The sequence below is a fragment of the Saccopteryx leptura genome, chromosome 4 (assembly GCF_036850995.1).
Source record: "Saccopteryx leptura isolate mSacLep1 chromosome 4, mSacLep1_pri_phased_curated, whole genome shotgun sequence".
Classification (NCBI taxonomy): domain Eukaryota; kingdom Metazoa; phylum Chordata; class Mammalia; order Chiroptera; family Emballonuridae; genus Saccopteryx; species Saccopteryx leptura.
The window spans coordinates 199,826,896-199,849,872 of NC_089506.1; the positions used below are offsets into that span (position 1 = coordinate 199,826,896).

Sequence of the window (22,977 nt, forward strand, 5' to 3'; positions counted from 1 at the left end):
CCCGTTGGCAGGGAGCTCCGCAGAGAGGTCGGGCGGATCGGAGGGAGTGGAGAAGCAGCAGAGAGACCATCCTTGTTGCAGTGAGGCATTGGCACCAAACGATTGTTTTCTCTAATACAATGTGAAAAGTGCTAATGAGATTAGCCTTCTGTGATGAATACTAATATGATATGAAAACAAATGCTAATATGCTATGTGAAATTGCTAACAAAGGAGAAAATTACTAATAAAATTCAATGGACCTCAATGACAAATTCTTCGTGTATCCCTCTGGTCTGGCCAGGGCTGTCTCAGTGCAGGAATGACAATAGGCTGGGGAGGAGTCATAGCATCTGAGTTACTTGGTGATGGGTGGATTTCAGTTGCTTCCTCCAAAATGACCCCTTTGTGTGTGTGTGGGGGGGTGGCATGAGAGAAGGCACCTGCTGGCCACGTACTAATGCACACCTGAGCTGGCAGTGCCTGCGGGGTCCAGCTGGAAGGTCTTGGTAAGGAAACTGGAATACGTCCCTTTCCACTTTGTGACCAGCCCTTGAACTGTTCCAGAGTTCTCTCCTCCCTGTTGTGCCAGCTGTCCTTACCACGACCTTGTGCTGTCACCGGAACTGATCAGGCAGACACGCGAATGGACAGGGAGACACAGAGACTGGCTTGCTGGCAGTCACAGAGATAACGGAGTGGGGACTAGGCTCTACTCCCGGGTCTTCCCCTTCCCCCTCTATCTCCCCACTCTCATTCCTTCACCCGCCATTCTCCCTTCCTCCCCCTCTGCCCTGGCCACCTCTCCCCTCCGTCTCTGCCTACTTCATCTCCTCTCTCTCCAACTCTGCCCCGTTCTACCCCCCTGACTCACCTGCTCCCTCTCCATCCACCTCTCCCTTCCCTTTCTCTCCCCGCTCCTTCTGTCTTTACCCTCCCCACCCCCCTTATCCATCACCTCCCCCCCCACGTTCTCCTCCATTCTCTACCCTTCTGCTGTCTCTCTTCTTCATCTCTTCCTCCAAATCCTCAGTCTCTGTCGTTGTTATCCAAGCATCATTTGCACCAGCAAAAGCTTACGATGACGACGGCAGCAGACCTCACTGGGGAGTACCCCGCTTTAGAATGAAACTTAGAGTGAAGTTTGACTCAGCTGCTCACAAATCCTGTGAAGATGCATAATGACTCGAAGCCTCAGTTTCCCTATCCATGAAAATGGGTTTCCTTAAAAAGTAGTTGTATTAATAAATAGCCACCCTTTAAATGCAACTATGCCTGTATTATATAATAGTTGCAACTGTTCAATACTGAGCGTGTGTGGGGAAGAGGCTGGGAAGACGTATCGAAAAGCTGAAAATGACTTGGGTGATTTTCTCCTTTTTCAATATTTTCTTTAACAGTGTTGTTTCGTAGCACCTCTGTGGTCCTCAACCATGTCAGAACCAACGCCCTCCATTTATAACTAATTGTTTGTGACATCGCCTTGACTTTCCTAAAACGAAATTTATGGATTACATACCTCGCACACATAATCTCATAAAAAAATTAAGAAAATGCCCTAACTTTATTATAAAGGAGAATAAAAGGACAGTAATTTATATAAAACTATATGTATTTCCCATGAATATAGAAAACATGATGAGGTAGACCCGTCTCCCTAGAATCCCCATGAGTGGGATGCCCACGGGCGCCCACCCACACAGGTGCGTTTTATTGAGGATTCTTAATACTTTGAGTGGCATTTCCACCAGTGATGGGGTTTTCTGAAGTGGGGAACAACTGTTGGATAAGTTCAGAATAACAGAGAGTGAGCTTTATGATTTAGTTGTAAGTTTCCATGTAAGTTAAGACTGTGAAAAATAACTTTGTATTCATAGGGAAAATGGTGTTTATAAATAAGTTTGTTTTTTTTTTAATCTATTTGAGTGTCCAGAGCAACATTAACAAGTCACCTAGGATGTGGGGCAATTTTGCACGGGCTGAAGGTGTCTCCTCCCTGGCACAGACCTGACCCTCTAAATAACCATAGTGCCCCACGCTCACTTTTGTGATACCAAAAGCAATTCCACACTTTCCCCAAATGCCTCCTGGGAGGCGGAATCACTCATGCTGTATTTTAATTGAAAAGTGAAAAGCAAACATCACTGCTCCGGGAGGCACTAACGTCTGGGCAGGCATCCCTCTCTCACGGAGGCTAAAAGCAGCCGCGAACCATGGCATTCTTCCCACATCCAGAAAATTGAAAGTGAACCAGTTTTTTTCTCATCTAACCTGAAGTGAAGTTTGACTCAGCATGTCTCACTTGTCATATTCCTGTCTGTCCTCAGAGTCGTTGTGCAGAATCTTGTCACAGATCCGTGTTACTACTAATAGGATTTGTCTCAGAATAAGCATTCAGCCTCCTCTCGTTCCCTGAGACCATGGAGGATGCTCTCCTCTCCTCCCTCCGCCCAGCCTTCATTGGGTTTCAGCTAATGAAGGGATTCCCTGACACACGGCCCCTGGGAGAAATGATGGTGCTGTCACCAAAGGCTGGACTCGTCACTATTGGTTTTGGACTCCTCCGATGAGCAGTCATGTGTGGGCCAAGCAGACATTCCCGCACACCTGAACTCTTCCATGGCAAACAAGCTTTAGTCCGTGTATGGGCCCGTGGAAGTCTTTTCCAACATCAATGTTCTGTCTGGCTCAGAACTGGGAACTCTTAACAAAGCTTGGGACTTCGGAAGGGAAAAGTTTGGCTTACGTTGAGAATTGAAGGCTCCTGAAAAATCTCTGTTCATCCCTGTGATTGCTTCACTCCAGACCTTTCTCCTGGGCTATATTATCTCTGGAGTTTCTTCCAATTGCTGATTCAAGACTTTAGACCAGGGGTCCCCAAACTATAGCCTGTGGGCCGCATGCAGCCCCCTGAGGCCATTTATCCGGCCCCCGCCGCACTTCCGGAAGAGGCACCTCTTTCATTGGTGGTCAGTGAGAGGAGCACATTGACCATCTCATTAGCCAAAAGCAGGCCCATAGTTCCCATTGAAATATTGGTCAGTTTGTTGATTTAAATTTACTTGTTCTTTATTTTAAATATTGTATTTTTGCTTTAAAATAAGATATGTGCAGTGTGCATAGGGATTTGTTCATAGGTTTTTTTTATAGTCCGGCCCTCCAACGGTCTGAGGGACAGTGAACTAGCCCCCTGTGTAAAAAGTTTGCGGACCCCTGCTTTAGACTAATGTTTCCTATTCTTTAGAGCCTGAAAGGAAGGGTTAGTTCTGGACATTCCCTTCTTCTCAGGCCCCTCTGAAATACTGTCTTGCCATATTTCCCTATGAGTAGTTCCTTCCAACCGCTTAAATGTTTACTGAAGATAAGCTATGGTTTCAAAGCACAGATTCTAGGTGCGGATGTGGGCCAAGAGGGGTTGGCATGCCTGCACGTGAGTGTGAAGGATAGAGAGGCTCTGCCCTGTTTCCTGTAGGGCTTGAAGTTTCCTGAATCCTGGGGCGCGAACTTGAGTTGCAGCCCCGTCTCTTGTGCAAGTCAGGTGTCGTCTACTTCACCTGTGACCTGGGGGCAATAATACTGTCTGATGTCATAGGGTGGTTGCGAGGATTAAGTGAGATTCGGGTGTAGAGTGCCTGACTTATGGCAATCCTTTGATACATTGTCACTCCAGTTTCGTGTCCAATCTGTGCATGGAGTCTCCACTCAACCCCGGGGCTTCATACAGCCCAGTCCACAAGTTGTTCCAGTGCTAAGTTAGGGCTCTCCCCTTCCTCTTCCACGCTGTGCACCTAACCCACTGGCAATGATCTCTGCCTCAAAAGCCTGCTTCCGCCTGCTTCTTCGTCTCTACAATCACCGCCCTCACTCAGGCCTTCACCTTCCATCACTGTGGCTGGGGCAACAGCACCCTAACTGATCCTTGCTGACTCATGGCCCTTGAGAACCTGTCTTCCAGGCAGAGTCACCTTTTAAAAAATTGACGTGTGTCACCCCTTTGCTTAAAACTGCCAATGGCTCCCCACATCACTGGGAATTAAATTTAAGTTCCGTACCCAGGTTTTCCTGGTTCCACTTGATCAGGCCCTTGCCAACCCCATTGTCTCACCTCATACTCTCCTTTCTGTTCCTGGTCCTGCTACACTGACCTTCTCTCTCTCCCTCCACCAGGACAAGCTCCTTCCTCCTTCTAGACTCTGCACTTGTGGGTTTCTTCATCCCAGGATGCCCTTTCCCCGAATGACTTATTTTCATTATTCAGGCCTTCTCTGAACACCTTGTCTAATGTAGCCTATCATTATAGGGTCACTTATAAGGTGACCTGTAATTGTCCAATCTAGAGCACTTCTGGGAGCGAAAGGAGCCTCTAGAACAGCTAAGGCAGGCCGGCTGGTTTACAGCAGGTAGTCCTGGGTAAATCCCCTTGTGTGGTCCCCTCCCCGTGACTCACGCCCGCCCGTCTATCACAGCACTGAGCTTCACTGTCTTCCCAACCCTGGTCATGAACAGGTATTATTTGTTTACATATTTTTTTTTTTTTGTATTTCTCTGAAGCTGGAAACGTGGAGAGACAGTCAGACAGACTCCTGCATGCGCCCGACCGGGATCCACCCGGCACGTCCACCAGGGGCGAGGCTCTGCCCACCAGGGGGCGATGCTCTGCCCCTCCGGGGCGTCGCTCTGCCACGACCAGAGCCACTCTAGCGCCTGGGGCAGAGGCCAAGGAGCCATCCCCAGCGCCCGGGCCATCTTTGCTCCAATGGAGCCTTGGCTGCGGGAGGGGAAGAGAGAGACAGAGAGGAAGGAGGGCAGGGGGTGGAGAAGCAAATGGGCGCTTCTCCTATGTGCCCTGGCCGGGAATCGAACCCAGGTCCCCCGCACGCCAGGCCGACGCTCTACCACTGAGCCAACCAGCCAGGACCTTGTTTACATATTTATTACCTCGATGCTCTGTTACAACAGAAACTCCAAGAGGATGGGCGTGCTTGTCGCTCTGGGTCACTGTTGCATCCACATCCCTGTGAACACTGTTAAAAAGAATTCAACTGAATAAATTCAAAACATCTTATGGGCTTTGTTCAATAATTCACGAGTCAGGCGGCATCCCATCTAGCAAATAGAAAGAAGCTCCAAGAAGCTGCACAAAATGAAAGACTTTCAAAACCAGAAGAGAGCGGAAATAAGGAAGTTATTATCCATGGCCAAAAAACAGTTGGTTGCTGCAAGGTCACTTTCTGTTAAGCGATGGCAAGAATCTATCAAAGCAGATGACCTACCTGGTGCTGATCAGGTGGTTTCCGATGGGCTGGTTCAAGATTCCATTGCTGGGATCAATGGAACTGTAATTAAGTCTCGATTTGGTGACGTGGGGCTTAGCATAAGCAATTTCATCTTGGCCTCATTGTCTTCTTTCTAACTGTGCTGTTTAGCACATAGTGTATGCTTTATAAATGTGTGGAATAACACTTCAATTTAGATAACTGTGGGGTAGTTATCCTGGCTACGCTTCTTGTCATTTTGTACAGTGAGTCATCAAACTTGCCTTCCTGTGCTGACCAGGAATCATATGCTTACCTAAATTAGGAGATGCCAACCAAAGCTGGCTTGGGGAACATAGGGTCATCCAGAAGTTGCTTAGTTACCCTTGGTGGCTGATTTGACAAGCACAAATCAGAAAATAGTTGCAGGAGCGAGAGGTTCTAACTCAACCTGATTAGGAAATATCATGTTTTTTGCAACATTTGGGGCCATAAAATAAATGTGCTCCCTGCATATTGATTGAAAATGCCAAAAAAGCAAAGCTGCAAATAACACAACGGGATCATTTAATTCATTAGTGCGGATACGGACTGTGTAAAATCTGGTTGTTGTGGAGTGGGGATTGGATTGCATGTTAATTAATATTTAAGCCCCTTGGACGTGCCCCTGAAGGAAAAGCCCTCCCCTGACCCTATGGTTCCTTCGTAGCCCATTCCCCACGAGATGGGATTTCTTGGGGCCCAAACAGAAATCCCCTTATCACACAGCGGCACGGACTGGAGGCAGAGCTCCGCTTGGTCTATTTGCATTTCTATAAAGGAAAGGCCTGGTATTATGTAACTGCATGTGGGTTCTGAGGGCTTCTAATGGGCCTCCCGTTGTATAGTCTCTTAGCAACCGACTGAAGTTTGTAAGCCTAAACAAAGAGCCTCAAGTCCGTCTCTCCTAAAGCACATTCCTCTGAGCCTGGCCCGCCTCTAAGAAAGCTGGCCCAGAAGATGCGCTCAGCAATCCTTGTTCGATCCCTGTCTCACCTGGGAAGGAGAAGGAACTGGGAAGTGGGAAATCAGGTGAGGGACCCGCTGTGTTCTGTCTTTAGAACTTCAGCTGAAGCTAAGGAAAGTCTTCAAAGGAGTTGACCTGCTTCCCTTCATTCTAAAATGAGGTAACACTGTTTGATAGTCAAGAGTGTCCTCTAGGTCAGTAGGAATCTGGCTCTGTCACTAACTGTGTGGCCTTGGGCATTTCTGGGTTTCAGTTTCTTCATTTGTCACACAAGAATAAAAACGGTACTTTCCTCATTGGTTTGCTGAAAGCATGTTTGTTGGTCCAAAATGAATTGAGCAAATATTTGTTTAGCGTTAGGGTTCCCCTGGGCCAGGCGCTGTCCTTGGTGCTAGAACCACCAAAGTAAATGAAAGAGAAATCCTTGCCCTCACGGAGATGACATTCTAGTAGGAAGAGACAGATGATAAAAAAAACAACAAAACACACAAAACACTATGGAGAGAGATAGAGAAGCTGATGATATTGAAGAGAGAATCATGGACAGTCTCACCGAGCAGGTCCTGAAACATCGTCCAAGTACAGGCTCTGACATAGTATGCAGAAGTTGTAAATGTGCGTGCTATCTGTTTTTTATTCATTAACTCACTAACGTTGTTAGTTATTTATCCAATCATTTACTTACTTAGTGATTCAATGACAGATTTTCAATCACATACCCAACCATCCATCTGTCCTATTTATCCTTCTATAAATATGTGACATTTTCTGAAGAAGGGAGGCAAAAATGACATGATCCCTATATTCAGTGTAACACAGGCCATAATAAAGGCAGGTATAGACTGGTTTATAGCAAAGTATCTTCAACCTCAGCACTACTCCCTTCGGGGGCCATATAATCCTTTGTTGTGTGTGTGTGTGGGGGCCGTCCTTTGAATTTAGAGTGTGAACAGCAGCCCCGGCTTCTACCCAGTAGGTTTCTCCAGCACCCTCATCCAAACGTGTCTCCAAGGCATTTGTCCCCAAGGGGCAAAATCACTCCTGGCTGAGAATCCCTGGTGTCTAGGAGCCCTGTCCCCAGGACGGGAAACTGAGCCACCACATCTCTCTAGAGAGGAAATAGTCTTCTAGAACTTCCATTTCAGCAGCAAGGGTGGCGTGTCTGGACAGTTTGTTTCCTTGTGCAGGAAAACAGGAGAGGCCTGGGGCCTTCCTGAAATTAGAAACGGACCTTTACCCCACAGAAGCTATTTCCATCACCTCTGAGAATTGTGGCTCATTCAGCAGACCTCTCCAAGGCTCACCGCAGAAGTAGTGATGACAGAGGAATTGTCGTAAGCCTGGAATGCAGACCCAGACGCAGTGCCTGTGGAATCCTGCCCTGATTATCTCCACGACTCCACAAGTACAGAGTCCACCCCAAGGCTTCTCAGTGGGTAAGAGCAGGCCTTCTCTCTAAAGAATTCTACTGAGATCAGCCATGTTATTTGATTCCCCCAGCTTGATCAAAAGAAACGGGCCTCACAGGGTATCAGGTCAAGGCCAGGGCACCATCTTGGCCCAATGGCACCTTCTAAGGTCAGCACCTTCCGAGGTGAGCTCCTGAGTACTAGTAACATAACCCACCTCGCCTCGTTCTTCACTGCCCTGCACGTGTCCTTTCCCAGAGACATCGAGTCACAGACAGGTTGTCCAGGAGCCCTGTGGTGTTTCTCCTAGCTCTGGAATCTTACCGTTTCTCTCCTTTTCCACTGCATCCTCTCCCCCACCCCACCCTGCTCACACTATCATTACATCCTGTCCGGACGATCACAGTAGCTTTAATAACTGCTCCTGTCGGACGATCACAGTAGCTTTAATAACTGCTCCTGTCTGGATGATCACAGTAGCTTAATAACTGCTCCTGTCTGGACGATCACAGTAGCTTAATAACTGCTCCCCTCGCTCGTACTCTTGCTAGTTTCCCATCCACCCTTTGTGCACTGGAGACCTAAGTCTTCCTGTTGAACTTAGACTAAAATTCAGACTCCTGGCCTTGGCCTACAGGGTTCCTATCCAGTTTCATCACTGACCACCCCTTGGGCTCACCCAACCTTTGCCCATCAGCCTTCTTAGCTGATTCACACCCTAAAACTCAAATATGGTTGTGTGACGCCCTTTCAGGCACCACCCCGGCCTTCCTGACGTTCTGTGGTGCTCCACTGCCCTGAGGATGAGAATCCCCACGCGGTCAGTGAGTCCTCCACAACCGGGTTTCTACCCGCCAGTCTGACACCACCTCCTGTCCGTGCGGTCCGGCTGCTGTGTCCCTCCTGCCTCCCGTGTGGGCAGCGCTCTCCTCATCACGGGGCTCTCTCTACCCTAGAACTCTTCCCTTTCCTTCCTGCCAGTTACATCTTCATCGTACGTCAGGTCTGAGCTTCAGCATCGTATCCTCATGAGGACTTCTCTCACCTCCGACCAGTTCCTGTCCTCCCACTACACGTTCTTATTGCATTATAAACTCCCGTTCACTGCTTCCTAGTTGCAATTTTACATTTAGTCACGCATTTATTGTGTTGACAGCTGTCTGCAATACCAGACTCTAAGCTTCAGGAGGAAGGGGACCAAGTCTGTTACCATGACTATTTCCTCTGGAAGGAATGGGACCAAATTGTTACCATCTTGAGCCCTGTGTTCATTTCAGTGCCTGACTCATCCTAGTTGCTAAAGAGATAGTAGTTGGGGGGTGGGGAAGAAATAGTATCTCAGCCACTTTTCAAGCACCAAGCCCCGTGCTGGGAGGATGGAGCCAACATGAGATTTTCTGGAGCAATGGCAGGCAGGTTGGGGATGAGGCTGGCTATGGAATTTGCAATCCCTGTGGTGTTAGGGGAGGCCAGAGAGTCGGGAACTGTATTACTGGACTTTCTCTGACCCTTTCCTGTTTGCACCTCTATCCTACTCTACAAATCCCTGAGGGTAGGCATAGACCCTTTTATTTTTGTATCACTCACATCTAGCCCAGGGCCTGGCATACAGTAGGTGCTCAACAAAGCTGCATGCACAAAATGAATGACTGCATGCATTATTGATTTAATGCAGATCTTATTATCTGAGGTGAGGTTCATTCTGGAGAAACTAGGGAAGGGAGGGGAAGAAAGGGGTAAGAAAGGGAAGGGAAGGGAAGGGAAGAAAAATAGAGGGGAGGGATGGGGAGGGGAAAGGAAGGAAGTGAAGGGAAGGGGAGAGGAGAGTAAGGAAGGGAAGGGAAGGGAAAGGGAAGAGAAAGGAAGGGAAGGGAAGAGAAGGGAAGGGAAGGAAAATAGAGGGGAGGGGTGGGGAGGAGAAAGGAAGGAAGTGAAGGGAAGAGAAAGGAAGGGAAGAGAAAGGAAGGGAAAGGAACGGAAGGGGAAGGGAAGAGAAAGGAAGGGAAGGGAAAAGGAAGAGAAAGGAAGGGAAGAGAAAGGAAGGGAAGGGAAGGGAAGGGAAAGGGAAGAGAAGGAAGGGAAGAGAAAGGAAGGGAAGAGAAAGGAAGGGAAAGGGAAGAGAAGGAAGGGAAGAGAAAGGAAGGGAAGGGAAGGGAAGGGAAAGGGAAGAGAAAGGAAGGGAAGGGAAGGGAAGGGAAAAGAAGAGAAGGCTTGGGGTGGTTCTTTAATAGTAGTGTGTTGTGTGTTGGAGCTTTTTATAAAACACAGTAGAAAGAGCCCAAATTGTTTCTTTCTAAACTAATATTTATTAACAACATACTTTTTGCCAGGCCCTGTGATATATGCTTTACATGCATTATCTTGTTGAACACCAAGAAGTTAATTTGTCGCTGCTGCTTAATTTGTAGATGGGAAAACTGAAACTTGGAGACAAGAAAACAGCCTAAGGTCAGAGAGTAATTGGCAATTAGCATTTGAACGTGGGTCTGACTTCAAAGTTTTTGGATTTAACCAGTTTACTGTAAGGACTCCTTTGCCAATTCTGGGTCCAGAAGCAAGCAAGTCAGCCAACTCTTTCATGTCCTCACTCATCAGATGCAAGATTTCATTCCTGCTCAAATCTCAAGGTTAAATGAGAGGATGTGTGTGTGTGTGGACATCAGGCTAGAAGGGATGCCACGATGCATTCATTGAGCTCCACACACAATCCCGAGAGAGCCTGATATTATATCACCCCACTTTCTCAAGCCTCTGATGGTGGTAAGACTGCAGTCTGCATGCAAAGTGACCTTGAACTACCACCTGCTTTCCAATTCCCAATGGAAGGGCCTCTTACACCCTAGCAGGCTAAGAAGCCAGAAAAGGTATTTCACTCTGGTTTCCAGTAATTTGTTCTGCTCTGTGAACGTCTGGGTCTGCTTGTCCAATGTCATGAAAGTTGGATTAATGAGTATTAATTGGTGCTGATTCAGCTAGTTTTAAAAAGACTGTGTCAAATGGATGAGGAGTTCACTGGTGTGAGGGTTGGATCGTGAGGTTGATGGGAATTAGGCTTCTGCATGGATGACAATATCATAGGTAAAATCTACTCTTTATGAAAGTCAACATCCCTCTTACAGACCTTTGAAAGGAGAAGGGACAGTTCTTTCACTTGCTTCCGATGTTGGTAAGCTGAGGATTTGGTTAAGAGGTGTTGTTTTTTTTTTCATTCATTCATTCATTTACCCATCAAATCTTTTTCAAGTACCTAGTAAGTGTCAGACTTTGTTTTGGGCTCCGGAGGACCAGTGGTGAATAAAGCGGATCAAGTTTCTGTCTTCATTAAGCTTATGTTCTATCTGAGGTCAAATAAATATAAGATGATGTCAACCAGCATTTCCATCTAACTCTTTTAATAGTCTCCATTAAGTATGAGAAAAGGTCTTTTTAAAAACACTTTTAACAAGATATTAACTCATGTATTATAAAATTCACTCATTTAAAAGTGCACACTACAGTTCAGTGGCTTTTAGTATTTTCACAGATATGTACAATCATCACCACTGTCAATCTTAGAGCATTTTCATCACCTAAAGAAGAAACTGCATACCCTCCCGCCATCACCGTCTCGCACTGCAACCCCCAGCTCCAGCCCTAGGCAACCATAGTCTACTTCCTGTCTCTCTCTCTCTGTATTTGCCTATTCTGGATAGCGAGGAGGTTACCTTTAGAGAGTGGGGTGCATGAAAGGGAACGTCATTGTCCTCACCTCCCAAATGAGGCCTCTTGAACTGTCTCCCTGAAGCCCCCTCCAACATCCAAATTTCCATTGCTTCACAGGCGGGTGGTAGGAGGCGCTGATACACACTCACTCTTTTTTTTTTTTTTTTTGTATTTTTTCTGAAGTTGGAAATGGGGAGGCAGTCAGACAGACTCCCGCATGTGCCTGACCAGGATCCACCTGGCACACCCACCAGGGGGCGATGCTCTGCCCATCTGGGGCGTCGCTCTGTTGCGACCAGAGCTACTCTAGCGCCTGAGGTGGAGGCCATGAAGCCATCCCCAGTGCCCGGGCCAACTTTGCTCCAATGGAGCCTTGGCTGCGGGAGGGGAAGAGAGAGACAGAGAGGAAGGAGAGGGGGAGGGGTGGAGAAGCAGATGGGTGCCTCTCCTGCGTGCCCTGGCCGTGAATTGTACCTGGGACTCCTGCACGCCAGGCCTGTGCTCTACCACTGAGCCAACCGGCCAGGGCCCGACACTCACTTATGATCTCACGTTCCACCTCTAAACCTACCTGAGGCTACATGCCCCGAGCCAGCCAGCAGATGCTGAGTGTAAATAAGCTTGTGTGGACATAGAAGAGACTCCAGTCTCCTGAGCAGTCACATAGCCAAGCAGTAATGAGTGCGTCATGTTTGTTTAAGTCCCACCTTAGTCCGAGTTGCCATACTTTGCCCTCTGGCTGCTGCGGTAGCTGCTCTCCGCTCTCCTGATCTCCCAGCTTGCCTCCTTCCAACCGACTCTTCCCAAGGCTTCAAGATAAATGTTACAAACTATGAGTGTGACCACATCCCTCTTGTGTGCTGATGGAAAGTCCGCGTGGTCCACAGGAGAGTTCCTCTTCGTGGTGCACGAGGCCTTGCAGAGCCTGGCCTCTGCCAACCTCGCCAGTGTCATCTGTCACGATTCTGAGTCCCTATCTGCTCACTTGTATCTCCTGAGAAGTATTACACGTGCCCCAGCAGGCTTGTACATGCTCTGGCCTTTTCTGGAACAGTCTTTCTTGCCTATATTGTATGGATAACTCCCTCTTATCCTTCAGGTCTTGGCTTAGAGATTACTTCCGTTGGGAGGCCTCTCTGTTTCTTCAGGATGTGGTTAGGTGTCTGTATTAGTTCTCTATTGATGCTTAACAAATTACCCCCAAACTTAGCACTTTAAAACAACACCCGCTCATTATCTCATGTCTTCTGTTGCTCAGGAATTCAGGAGTGGCTCAGCTGGGTGGTTCTAGAGCAAGGTCTCTTGTGAGTTATAGTCATGACATTGGCTGGCACTGCCGTCATCTGAAGGCTTGACTGTGACTGGGGGCATCCACTTTATAGATAGCTCACTCACCTGGCTGTTGGCAGGAGGCCTCAAATCCTTACCCCATGGGCTGCTTCGTAGATGTTCAAGTTCTTACAACTTGGCAGTAGGCTTTCCCCAGATCGAGTGGTTCCAGAGAGAGCAGAGAGGAAGCGGTTTCCCCTAGATTGAGTGGTTCCAGAGAGAGCAGGGAGGAACCATAAATGCTGTCTGCAATGGACTGAATGTGTGTCCCCAAAATTTATACAGTAAAATCCCATCTCCAAATGTAAGGTATTAGGAGCTGGGGTCTTTGGGAGGTCATTAGGTCACAAGGGATGGATTAATGCCATTGTAAAAGGGACCCCAGAAAGCTCTCTCCCCCTCTTTCTGCCATGGGTGGACACAATGAGAGGATGACAGCTGGCAACTTGGAAGAAGGTCCTGACCATGCGGGCACCCTGATCTCTGACTTTCAGTCTCCAGAACTGGGAGGAATAAATGTTTGTTGCTTATAAGATCTTAATAGCATTTTATTATAGCAGCCTGAACAGGCTAAGACAATGTTCCAAGCTCTGAAGACACATATTGTCACTTCTATTTTAGTGTATTTGCTAGAAGTGATTCATTTCCAACTCACGCTTTAGGAGATTACTAAGCTCTACCTCCTGAAAGAGGGCATGTCAAAGAATCTGTGGACACGATTTGAACCTGTCACAGTGCCCCTTGTCCATGCTCCCACACGTCCCGCCCTCGCCCCTAACTGAACACTTTTCAGACCCTGGTCACAGTCTGTTTCCTCCCTTATTCCTCTTTGAGTTCCTTGAGGATGGGGACTGGTTTCCATTCACGATTATATTCCTAGTTCTATTGTAGTTCCTGCCACAGAGCTTGGTAACCATTTATTTATTTGAATAAATCAGTGACCTGTTCTGGACACATAAAAGGTATAGAGAAGTGCTCCTCAAACTTTAACATGCGTGCGAATCACCCGGGGGTTTCATTAAAATGAGAATTCTGATTCAGAAGGTTCTAGGTCGAGCCCGAGATGCTGTTTCCTTAACAAGCTCCCAGGCGATGGTGCTGGGCTCCACGGAGTCCACCTTGAGTAGGGAGGGTCCAGAAGACATGGTCTTAGTCGCAGATAAACTTAGTAACCTAGCTGGGAAGATGCTTCATACAGAAGACTCATCCAAGGCCAGTGTCAGTCTGGTTGTGGACACACTGACTGGGCGCTGGGCTCCCTCCCTCCATTGGCCCAGTATGACTGAGATGTCAGGAAGGCAGTCAGGGAAGGGGCTGTGGGATACAGGAAGCCTTTTGAGTTTATGCATGTTCAGGACTGTAGAGCTGGCTAGGTAGGGGTCACTAATGATTGGCTAAAAGGGTTGTGAGACGTGAGCAAGAGCCAGAGAGAAGCTGGCTTACCTCCTTGGAAGGACCCAAGAGAAATGTGGGGTTGACTAGTAGCAGATGATGGAGTCCTCGCTCCCAGCCCGGAGAACTCATAAAGCCCTGTCTCTATTGTATGGTTGAAGCATGATTTTGGCTGGAGGCAGGGGATAGGCTAGATGATATATTTCTTCTTGATTCTTGGGATATGCAATTCTTTTCATATATATATATATGTTTTATTTATTGATTTCGGAGAGAGAGAGAGGACAGGAGAGAGTGACAGAAACATCAGTCTGTTTTTGTATGTGCCCTGACCAGGAATCAAACCGGCAACCTCTGTGCTTCAGGATGACACTCTAATCAACTGAGTTATCCAGCCAGAGCAGGGATATGCAATTCTAAGGGCTGCATTTTCAGGAAAATAGAATTGACTCAGGACACTAAGATGTATCTTGTTAATGCCTTGGCTGTCACCCTTATCCTTGTGGCTCTGGTTTTAACAACGGGGCACTGTGGTCTCAGGCCAGGCGCTCTCTTCTTACCACACAAGGTGCTGGTGTCAGCATAGGGCAGTAATGATACTCCCCAACATTTGGGGAAAGGTTTCTCATCTATTTAATCTCGTGGCTCTCAGCCTTGCCTGCACATTGGATTCACCTCCTGGGACTTTTAAAAATCACTAATGTCTGGGCCCCACCTCCAGAGCTTCTGATTTAATTGGTTTGGGGTGTGGCTTGTTCATCAGCACTTCAACGACCTCTCCAGGTGATTCCGTTATGCAGTGGAGGTTGAGAGCCACGGATCTCGGCACACCAGGAACCCTTCCCAAGTAGGTAGAGCAGGTAAGATTACGGAATTCCCCAGCTCTTTCTTTTTCTTTTTCTTTTTAAAGGAATGGAAAAATTCTATCACAAAGCTGAGTGATTCGCTCAAAGGCACACCCCACTGAGAGGGAGGGTCAGAACCCAAACCCCGTTTGCTGGTTAGTGCTCTTTCAGTTGGTTTAGCCAGTCTTGCCTCCTGGTGCCTGGCGTTCTGCTCATGGTGAAGTGTGGGGAACAGGCTGCAAGAGACAGTTTAGATTTTGGGGGGACAGAGGTGTGGGGGACTGGCAGTAAGCTGACAAGGTCCTTGCTGTGCATCCCCCACTTCACTTGCTTGATTAGGTTGGTAAAGGCAATTTATATGCCCTTCCCCACATCTCCGTATTAGCTGTGATGATGACGGTTTCTACTGGTAACATTCACCCATGTCCCTCAAAGAGACTGGAGGCAGTTTTCTTTTTACCCTTTGTTTTCTGAAGTTAAGATGTTGTGCATGGTGGGGGATTTTCCATAATTGGGAAAATTCTTGGTTTGCCTCAGAAATGTGACTTTGTGTCTGAGCTCTCTTTGTTTTGCAAATGGTTTTGCTCTCTGCTCTATAAATAAAGTGTTTTGGGGGTGGAGACTCACTCTTGCAGACCATCAGTCTTGACAATGAAGCTTCCTGATCCCACCTTCTTTCTTTCTGTGTTTATTTTCTAATCCTCTGCTGTTCCCACTAGAGACCTACAAAACTCCGAGTCTCACTGGTTTGCGACAGCAAAGGAAGCAAACTGAGTGAGATGGTTCATTTTATATGTTAACTTGACTGAGTCACAGGGTGTCCAGACATTTGGTTGAACACTATTCTGGGCATGTCTGTGAGTGTGTTTGTATTGTAGTAATATAAGGTTATAGTAGTTAAATATAGAGAAATATAAAAATATGAAAGATTTATAAAAGTAATTAAAAGGATATTAAAAATAATTATTAAAATTAAGTTAAGTTATGCCAATTGGATAGGGATTAATATAGTGGCTTAGTGCCATAACTCTGTAATGTAATAAACAGACTCTGACTTACAAGCAGAGCTCAGTTAGTATGTATGTGAAGTTATATATAGATAAGAAGTAACTTGGTGCCATAACTCTGTAATGTGATAAACAGACTCTGACTTTCAAGCAGAGCCCAGTTAGTATGTGTGTGAAGTTATACATAGATAAGAAGTGGCTTGGTGTTATTTACATTAACTTTGTAAATTAATGAAAATAAGAACATCTTAAAAAGTGGTTTAATGTAAACATTTCAGTAGATTGACATAGAGGGGGTTCCCTGCGAGGAACTCCCAAAAAGGTGGTTTGAGGTGATAATCCTGTGGATTGACACCTGTTAGAAGGCGTTGGCCAGAAAGGGTACTAAAGCTGAGGGGTCCCGTGCTGCGGTAGTCGCCCAGACTCCAACGTGAACGTGGACTATCTCCACGCCACTCTGAGCTCTGACCAAAGACAGTCGAGAGGAGCACGCTGATGGGGTCTCCTTAAGCTGTACCCAAGCACGCCAAAAGGATTTGTGGGTAATAAATTGCCTGTGTGATTATTGTAACTAATTTGTGTGTCGGTCGTGTCTTTCCTCCGGTGGCATTTAACAGTAGCATCCTCATAGCCGCCTCAAGAGTAGTCTCAAAGAGGCTGCCAGCCCTGCTGAGAAGCAGGAGTGTCCCACTACACGGGGACGTCGAATCAGGGACGCCTGATCGTAGAGCTTGGACTCTACTGGGAGAGTTTGGGGTTAGGCGGACATCTGAATGAGGAGGCTGACTAAAGCAGAGTGCCCTCCCTAATACAGGTGGGCCTTAGCCAGTCAATCAGGAGGAGTCCTGATTGGAAGGAAAGGAAAGGCGGACCTTCCTCCTAATAAGGGGGAACTCCTCCTACTGGGAAATCAGTCTTTTTTGAGGAGGACTCAAACTGAAACATTGACTCTTCTTCCATCTTGAGTCGCTGGCTTTTGACCTGGAACTACACTGTATGGTTTTCTAGTTCTTAGGCCTTTGGACTTGGATTGGAACTGATGTCATCAACTCTCCCCAGGTCTCCAGCTAGCTGACCATAGGTCTTACGACTTCTTATCCTCCATAACCATGGAAGCCAATTCCTTATAATGTCTCTCTTTGTCTTTCTCTCTCTGCCCATATACAAATGCAAATATACATCCTATCGATTCTGTTTCTCCGGAAAACTCTGACTTGCACACTGACAGATGGAGCACATATGTTTCTGAACATAGGTCAGACTTTGAGTTAGGGGCAGTGCTTGGGTTCTGTGTCGCTTATTCCCTAGATGTTTCTTCCCCTCCTGTTTCCATGTTAGATGAACAAATCCTTGATGTCAGGGTTGATATCAGTGTCTGCTAATGCAGGCTATGAATCGTCGAGGTTGGAAAATAAAAGTTGGCAGGAACGACTGTAATTCATTTAACCCAACCCTAGAATATCAGTGTCCTTAGTTCTGAGCAGTTCTCGTTCCTGGAGTTCATTGAAGTTCATCTTCGGACAATCGCTACCGACTGATCCACCATTCATTCACCCCCAGTGAAATCAGTGGTCGCTCATGATAGAATGAGACCGAAGTTGGAGGTGCTGGAATAATTCTCATGGTGGTAAGGAGACCCCAAGGCTTTCCAGAATAATAAAGAGCATGATCTAAAGAACGAAGCTAAAGAACTCAGACCCCACTTTTCAGCCAGGGATTGTATTAAATCAGAATAATCAGAGAAAGGAAGGATTTTGCAGTAATTGTTTTCATAGTTGGCTCCAGAGCTCTCTTCGATTTAGAACGAGGGAGAGAGCTCGCCTCTCCAGTTTTCTTCAGGTGTGGACTGTGTGGCCCAAGGGTCTGGTCTGCAGAGCGGCAGCAGGTGACAAGGGATAACAGGACGCTTGGTGGGTAGGGCGGAGCATACAGAAGAGAGAAGACTGGGGCACGAAGAGAGGGAGAAGGAAACATGCTGGCCTGTTGGAGATGGAGCAGGCAGGTGGCAGATGGAAAATTCTGGAACTTTTGAGAATGGAAGTATCTGATGTTAAATTCTACATTATGTGAAATGGTCTCATCCCTTTCCTAAAAGCCTTGGTCAAACCTTCTACCCACATAGCTTGGCAGTAGCAATTCGGGGAGTGATGGGTAGGGGTGTTAATAGGTGGTGATTCTTCCTGCGTGGTGCACAATGGAGGAAGAAGACCCTGCAGAATGGAGGGATGATCTGTGAAAGGAACCAGTTCAGTGGAAGTGGAGGGTTGTAGCTGCACTTGAGCCTCCCCCGGACTCTCTGGGGTAGTGTGATGTTTCCCGTGGTTCAGGGTTTGTGGGAAAAACCTCACTTGGATCTCTGGGGTCAAGGTGATGCCCCTTTGTAATAATGAATTGAGGCGTAAGGAAAGTGTCTTCTCAAACCCAGAATTATCATGGAGACCAGACTAAGTGGAACACCCCTGAAGAAATTACGGGAGTCGCAGCAATCAGGTTCATTCATTCATTCAACCACTCACTCATTCATTCAGTCATCAAACACTGGTACACCATCTTATCTTATGTGTCAAACCTCTTGATGTTTGCTAAAAATGCAGACAGTGCCCCGTCCCCTAAGGAGCTTTCACCTTTGGGGTATGGAGGCACGGAGAGTTGACATTTATTGAGCTCCCCTATGTGCAGACAGTGGCTGTGTATTTCACATGCATTATCTTTCTAAAATTCTCCCAAGAGCTTTGTGTGTCAGTAACTATTATTCTCAACATACAGACAAGTAAGCTGAGTACCAGAGAGTTTGGGCACTTGATTCAAACCTGACTCAGCTGATCCATTATGAAACCTGTGTTCAGACCTAGGATTATCTGATTCCAGAGTTGGAGAAGAGTCCTTATTTTGGCGAGAGGCCCTAAAAAACTGGTAGTCAGGGGTCCAGCCTTGAGAGTGTGATTTGAAAGGCGTTCCCCGTATTTCTCCTGAGTCCTAGTCGATCCACTGTGATGCCCATCAGCCTATCTGCTATCAGTGCTTTCTGTCACTGGGTTAACCATCGTTTGCCTTGCCAAATCCATTTTTGAAAGCTTAATACACCAACTCAGCCAGGTATAGCCACCTCAGCATGGACGAGTTTGCCGTCTGAGGGTTCTGGTGCCTGCTGAGGGGACAGAGTGGTGAGAGGCTCAGAGGGGAGCCGGGACCCAGGACGGTGCTCCAGGAACATGGAGAGAGACGCTGTTCTTCTTTGCAGGACACAGGCTCTGCTTTCTGCTGCATGTGGGATCATCCACCATAATTAGCGAAGGGCAGTTACATGGGCCTTTTTTTTTTTTGTATTTTTCTGAAGCTGGAAACGGGGAGAGACAGACAGACAGACTCCCGCATGCGCCCGACTGGGATCCACCCGGCACGCCCACCAGGGGCGACGCTCTGCCCACCAGGGGGCGATGCTCTGCCCCTCCGGGGCGTCACTCTGCCGCGACCAGAGCCACTCTAGCGCCTGGGGCAGAGGCCAAGGAGCCATCCCCAGCGCCCGGGCCATCTTTGCTCCAATGGAGCCTTGGCTGCGGGAGGGGAAGAGAGAGACAGAGAGGAAGGAGGGGGGGAGGTGGAGAAGCAAATGGGCGCTTCTCCTATGTGCCCTGGCTGGGAATCGAACCCGGGTCCCCCGCATGCCAGGCCGATGCTCTACCGCTGAGCCAACCGGCCAGGGCCTACATGGGTCTTTTTAATGAGTCCTGTGCCCAGGCTACAAGGAGAAAAGGAGACATCCGTCGTGTTGTTCCATAAGCATAAATACTGCACAGCTAATTACGTGAGGGGGAAATCCTCTGAACCGTCCATACGAGCCTTATTTAAAATGATTTGCTCACGACAAGCCTGGAGCCGTTCTCCACAGGGAGGTAGCTGGGAGCTGGGTGGAGATGATTTGGGCACTTGAGGAGCAAAAACGAATTGGACTGGCATCTGAGAAGCCGCCTGAGCCTGGAGTTGGCTGTGGCACGTGGATGGACATCTGCTGTTTTTATCTCTTCAGCACCATCCTCTCCCTTTGGGGAAATGTTCCTCTTCCACTCTGATCATGTGATTGGGATGGGACTGCCAATCCCATTTTCTTACCCAACCCCCTGGCCACAGGGGTGGGCATATGGCCAGACTTAGTCAATTACAGCACTTTATTTTCCTGGTCCCAATGATTGTGACCCCAGCTTGCTTGTTAAAACCATCTCCTTTGGCAACGAGGACAAAGGACATTGAGATTTCTGTGCGATGGTGTTTGAAGGACAAGAAGCAGAGACCCGTGAGACCTTCTTTCTCTACTGTGTGGCGTCCACTGTCTGTAGGGGAGAATAGAATCAAACTGGGGTCAGCAGAAATAGAGAAAAAAGGAACAACGAGTACGGAGACTCGGTTCCAGTTCTTGATTCCCCTGGGGCTGCCCTCATTCTTGCACTTGGATTTTAACTCTGTTGTCTCTCCAGTTTCATGATCCAATAGCTTCCCTTTTTGTTTAAACTTCTTTGAGTTGGGTTACTATCACTTGCAAGTCAAGGAACCCTGATTAACAGGTGTGAACATAAAAAATCGTATTTCAAGCATATTTTCTTCTAAGGAGCTGGCAGGCACCTTACATGATCTGTCTCCGGTGTTGGGTTGGAACTTGGACTGTGCACCTGCATGTCTGAACTTAAAGGGATCTCAGTGGTCAGTGAGCCCCTTTTCCCATTTGGCGGCTGAGGAATCTGAGATTCATCACAGGGAAGAGACTTGCTCTGATCAACATGGCAAATCAGCGGCAGAAGCAGGGCTAGAGAGGGTCTTGGTCTCCTGATTCTTAGGCTTCTACTTCTCAGCAGGGTTGGGGCAGCAGGCAGCTTCCTGGCAGGGGACACAGACCAACTACATATGAAAGCACAGGATCAGGAAAACCCCAAACCTGACTTCAGGCCAACCCTACCTTCTTTTTACCCCAACTCTCTTAAGTTTCCGCCCTTCTTACTTTCTAAGACTAGGTAAGAACTGAATTAATCTTGGTTTGGTCTTACTCTTAGAGACCTGGCCTGGAACTCAACTTTCAGCATTCTGACAGCCAGGCCTAAAGTCAACCCAACAAAAAGCCCAGCTGCTTCCACCAGAGGTATGGGTTTCCAAGTATGGTCACCGGCACACCCTCTGACCACCAGGGGGTTGACTAGGAGTGACTAGGACCACCAGGTGGGTGGGGGGGACATCGAGAGAGAATTTCTACTCCCACTTCAACTAGAGCAGCCCTCCCCCAACCCCCAATTTCCGAGTCTTTTTATATTGGAGTTTAATGTACAATTTTGTTTGAAAATGGGTTCCTCTTAAAACAAAACAAAACAAAAAAACCCCACAAACCCATTAATCTGAACAACTTAAGCCCAGCTCTGAATAAAAGCTGACATGTGACAGGTCACATAAATCAGCAAGAAAGGAATTCCAACCAACCTGTTCATGAAAAAGGCCCAGAAACACCATTATTGAAGGGAAAAATCACTATTTACTTTACAATAACTCATGCTTCGCCAAATATTACTGATCAGCCATTAGCTGTCAAGACAGCATCTTAGCCTAACGAACACATGCCCGTATGATAGGAAATAGGCCCTCATTCACTTGTTTCTTCACTAAATACTCATTGAGCACCCACACCTTGGGCTGACTGTGTTAAGTGCTGAGAATATCATACTGAACAAGATGTACGCTCCTTCCTCCCATGGAAATTTTGGAAATTATGGAAATGAATCCTTCCCTTCAAACAAAACTTTTTTTTGAGGACTCATCTTTGAGCAGAAGAGGGTGGGAGAATTAGCTTTAAGGTTACACTGAAAAACAGATTTGGGCAAATGAATCTGGGGTTTATCTACCTTTCCAAATCTAGTCGCTTACCTTCTCTACCCTATTGTTTTAGCTGTCCATTCCCATCCAGGTGTCAGTGTTCCTCTTTGTCTTTAAGGATTTGAAGGTTAATTAAAGGCCTCTCTGCCACCCAGGCACCTGGGCACTCTCCATCCGTGGCCATGGCCTTTAGGAGCCACGTATAAACTTTGTCTTGAGGCCAAGAGAAGAACACAGAACCAGTTTCCCTAATGATCTGGAACGTCTCTTTGGAGGACAGGAAACCTGCGTTCTAGTTGTGACTGTGATGCTAATGTTTTGGTAGCTTTAGGCAAATCACTTCCCCTGTCTGAGTTTCTGACTCTTTCCCTATGGAATCAAAGGACTGACATCCGGACTTTCCCAGAGGAACATCAGAGTTTCCATTTCTGGATGAATTAATTAAGATAAGGCTAGCTGCTGTATCAGGTCAATTCTCAGTTGTATATACAGTACATACTTATTTCTTTTCATGTCATAGTCAGTAGGGTGACTGGGGAGGTGGCCTTCCTGTTGCTATCGAGGGGCCTGCTGTTCCCATGTTGTGGCTCTCCCTCCCTCCTTTAAGTTGGGGTTCAAAGAAGAACAGTTGAATAGATCAGCTAATGAATGCCCCAAACCAAGATGATTCAAAACATTTAAGCTGGTAAATAGAAAAAGAGAGCGAGGAGGCTCTTACAGGAAGTTGTTTGTTTCTGTGTACCGTTCCTCAAGTGCTGCAACACAGGGTTGACCCGTCGAGTAGATGGAGCACGCTCCTATTCTACCTTCCTGCTCCAAAAATCTATTTCATATATTGTCCTCGGGTAGAGGATGTATCAGATATTAAACTAGTAGGAAGAGATACTACACTTGATCTTAGCCAGAAGCGATTCTCATGGGCGGTTTTATGGGCCAGGTCTGAAAGTACATTCATCTGTTTCACCCACATTCCACTGGCCAGAAATTAGTCACATGGCCACACCTGAGCACAAGGAAATCTGGGAAATGTAGTCTAGCCATGTGGTGAGAAGGAATAGAAAACGGAATTGTTATATCAACCAGTTGGGTATAGAAAACTGTTTTCCACTTTCGATGGCAGTCTCCCCTCTGTAAGGTCAATTTAACAAAGGGTTTTAAACCATATGCTTCTGCCTCAACCAGAGGAATCATTGACAAGAGTTG

At 47.1% G+C, this 22,977-nt stretch overlaps 1 pseudogene; it reads right to left on the bottom strand.

The window, feature by feature from the left end:
- Positions 1–22,505: 22,505 nt before the first annotated feature.
- On the bottom strand, positions 22,506–22,686 carry LOC136404528 (U2 spliceosomal RNA; annotated as a pseudogene).
- Between the last annotated feature and the right edge of the window lie 291 nt (positions 22,687–22,977).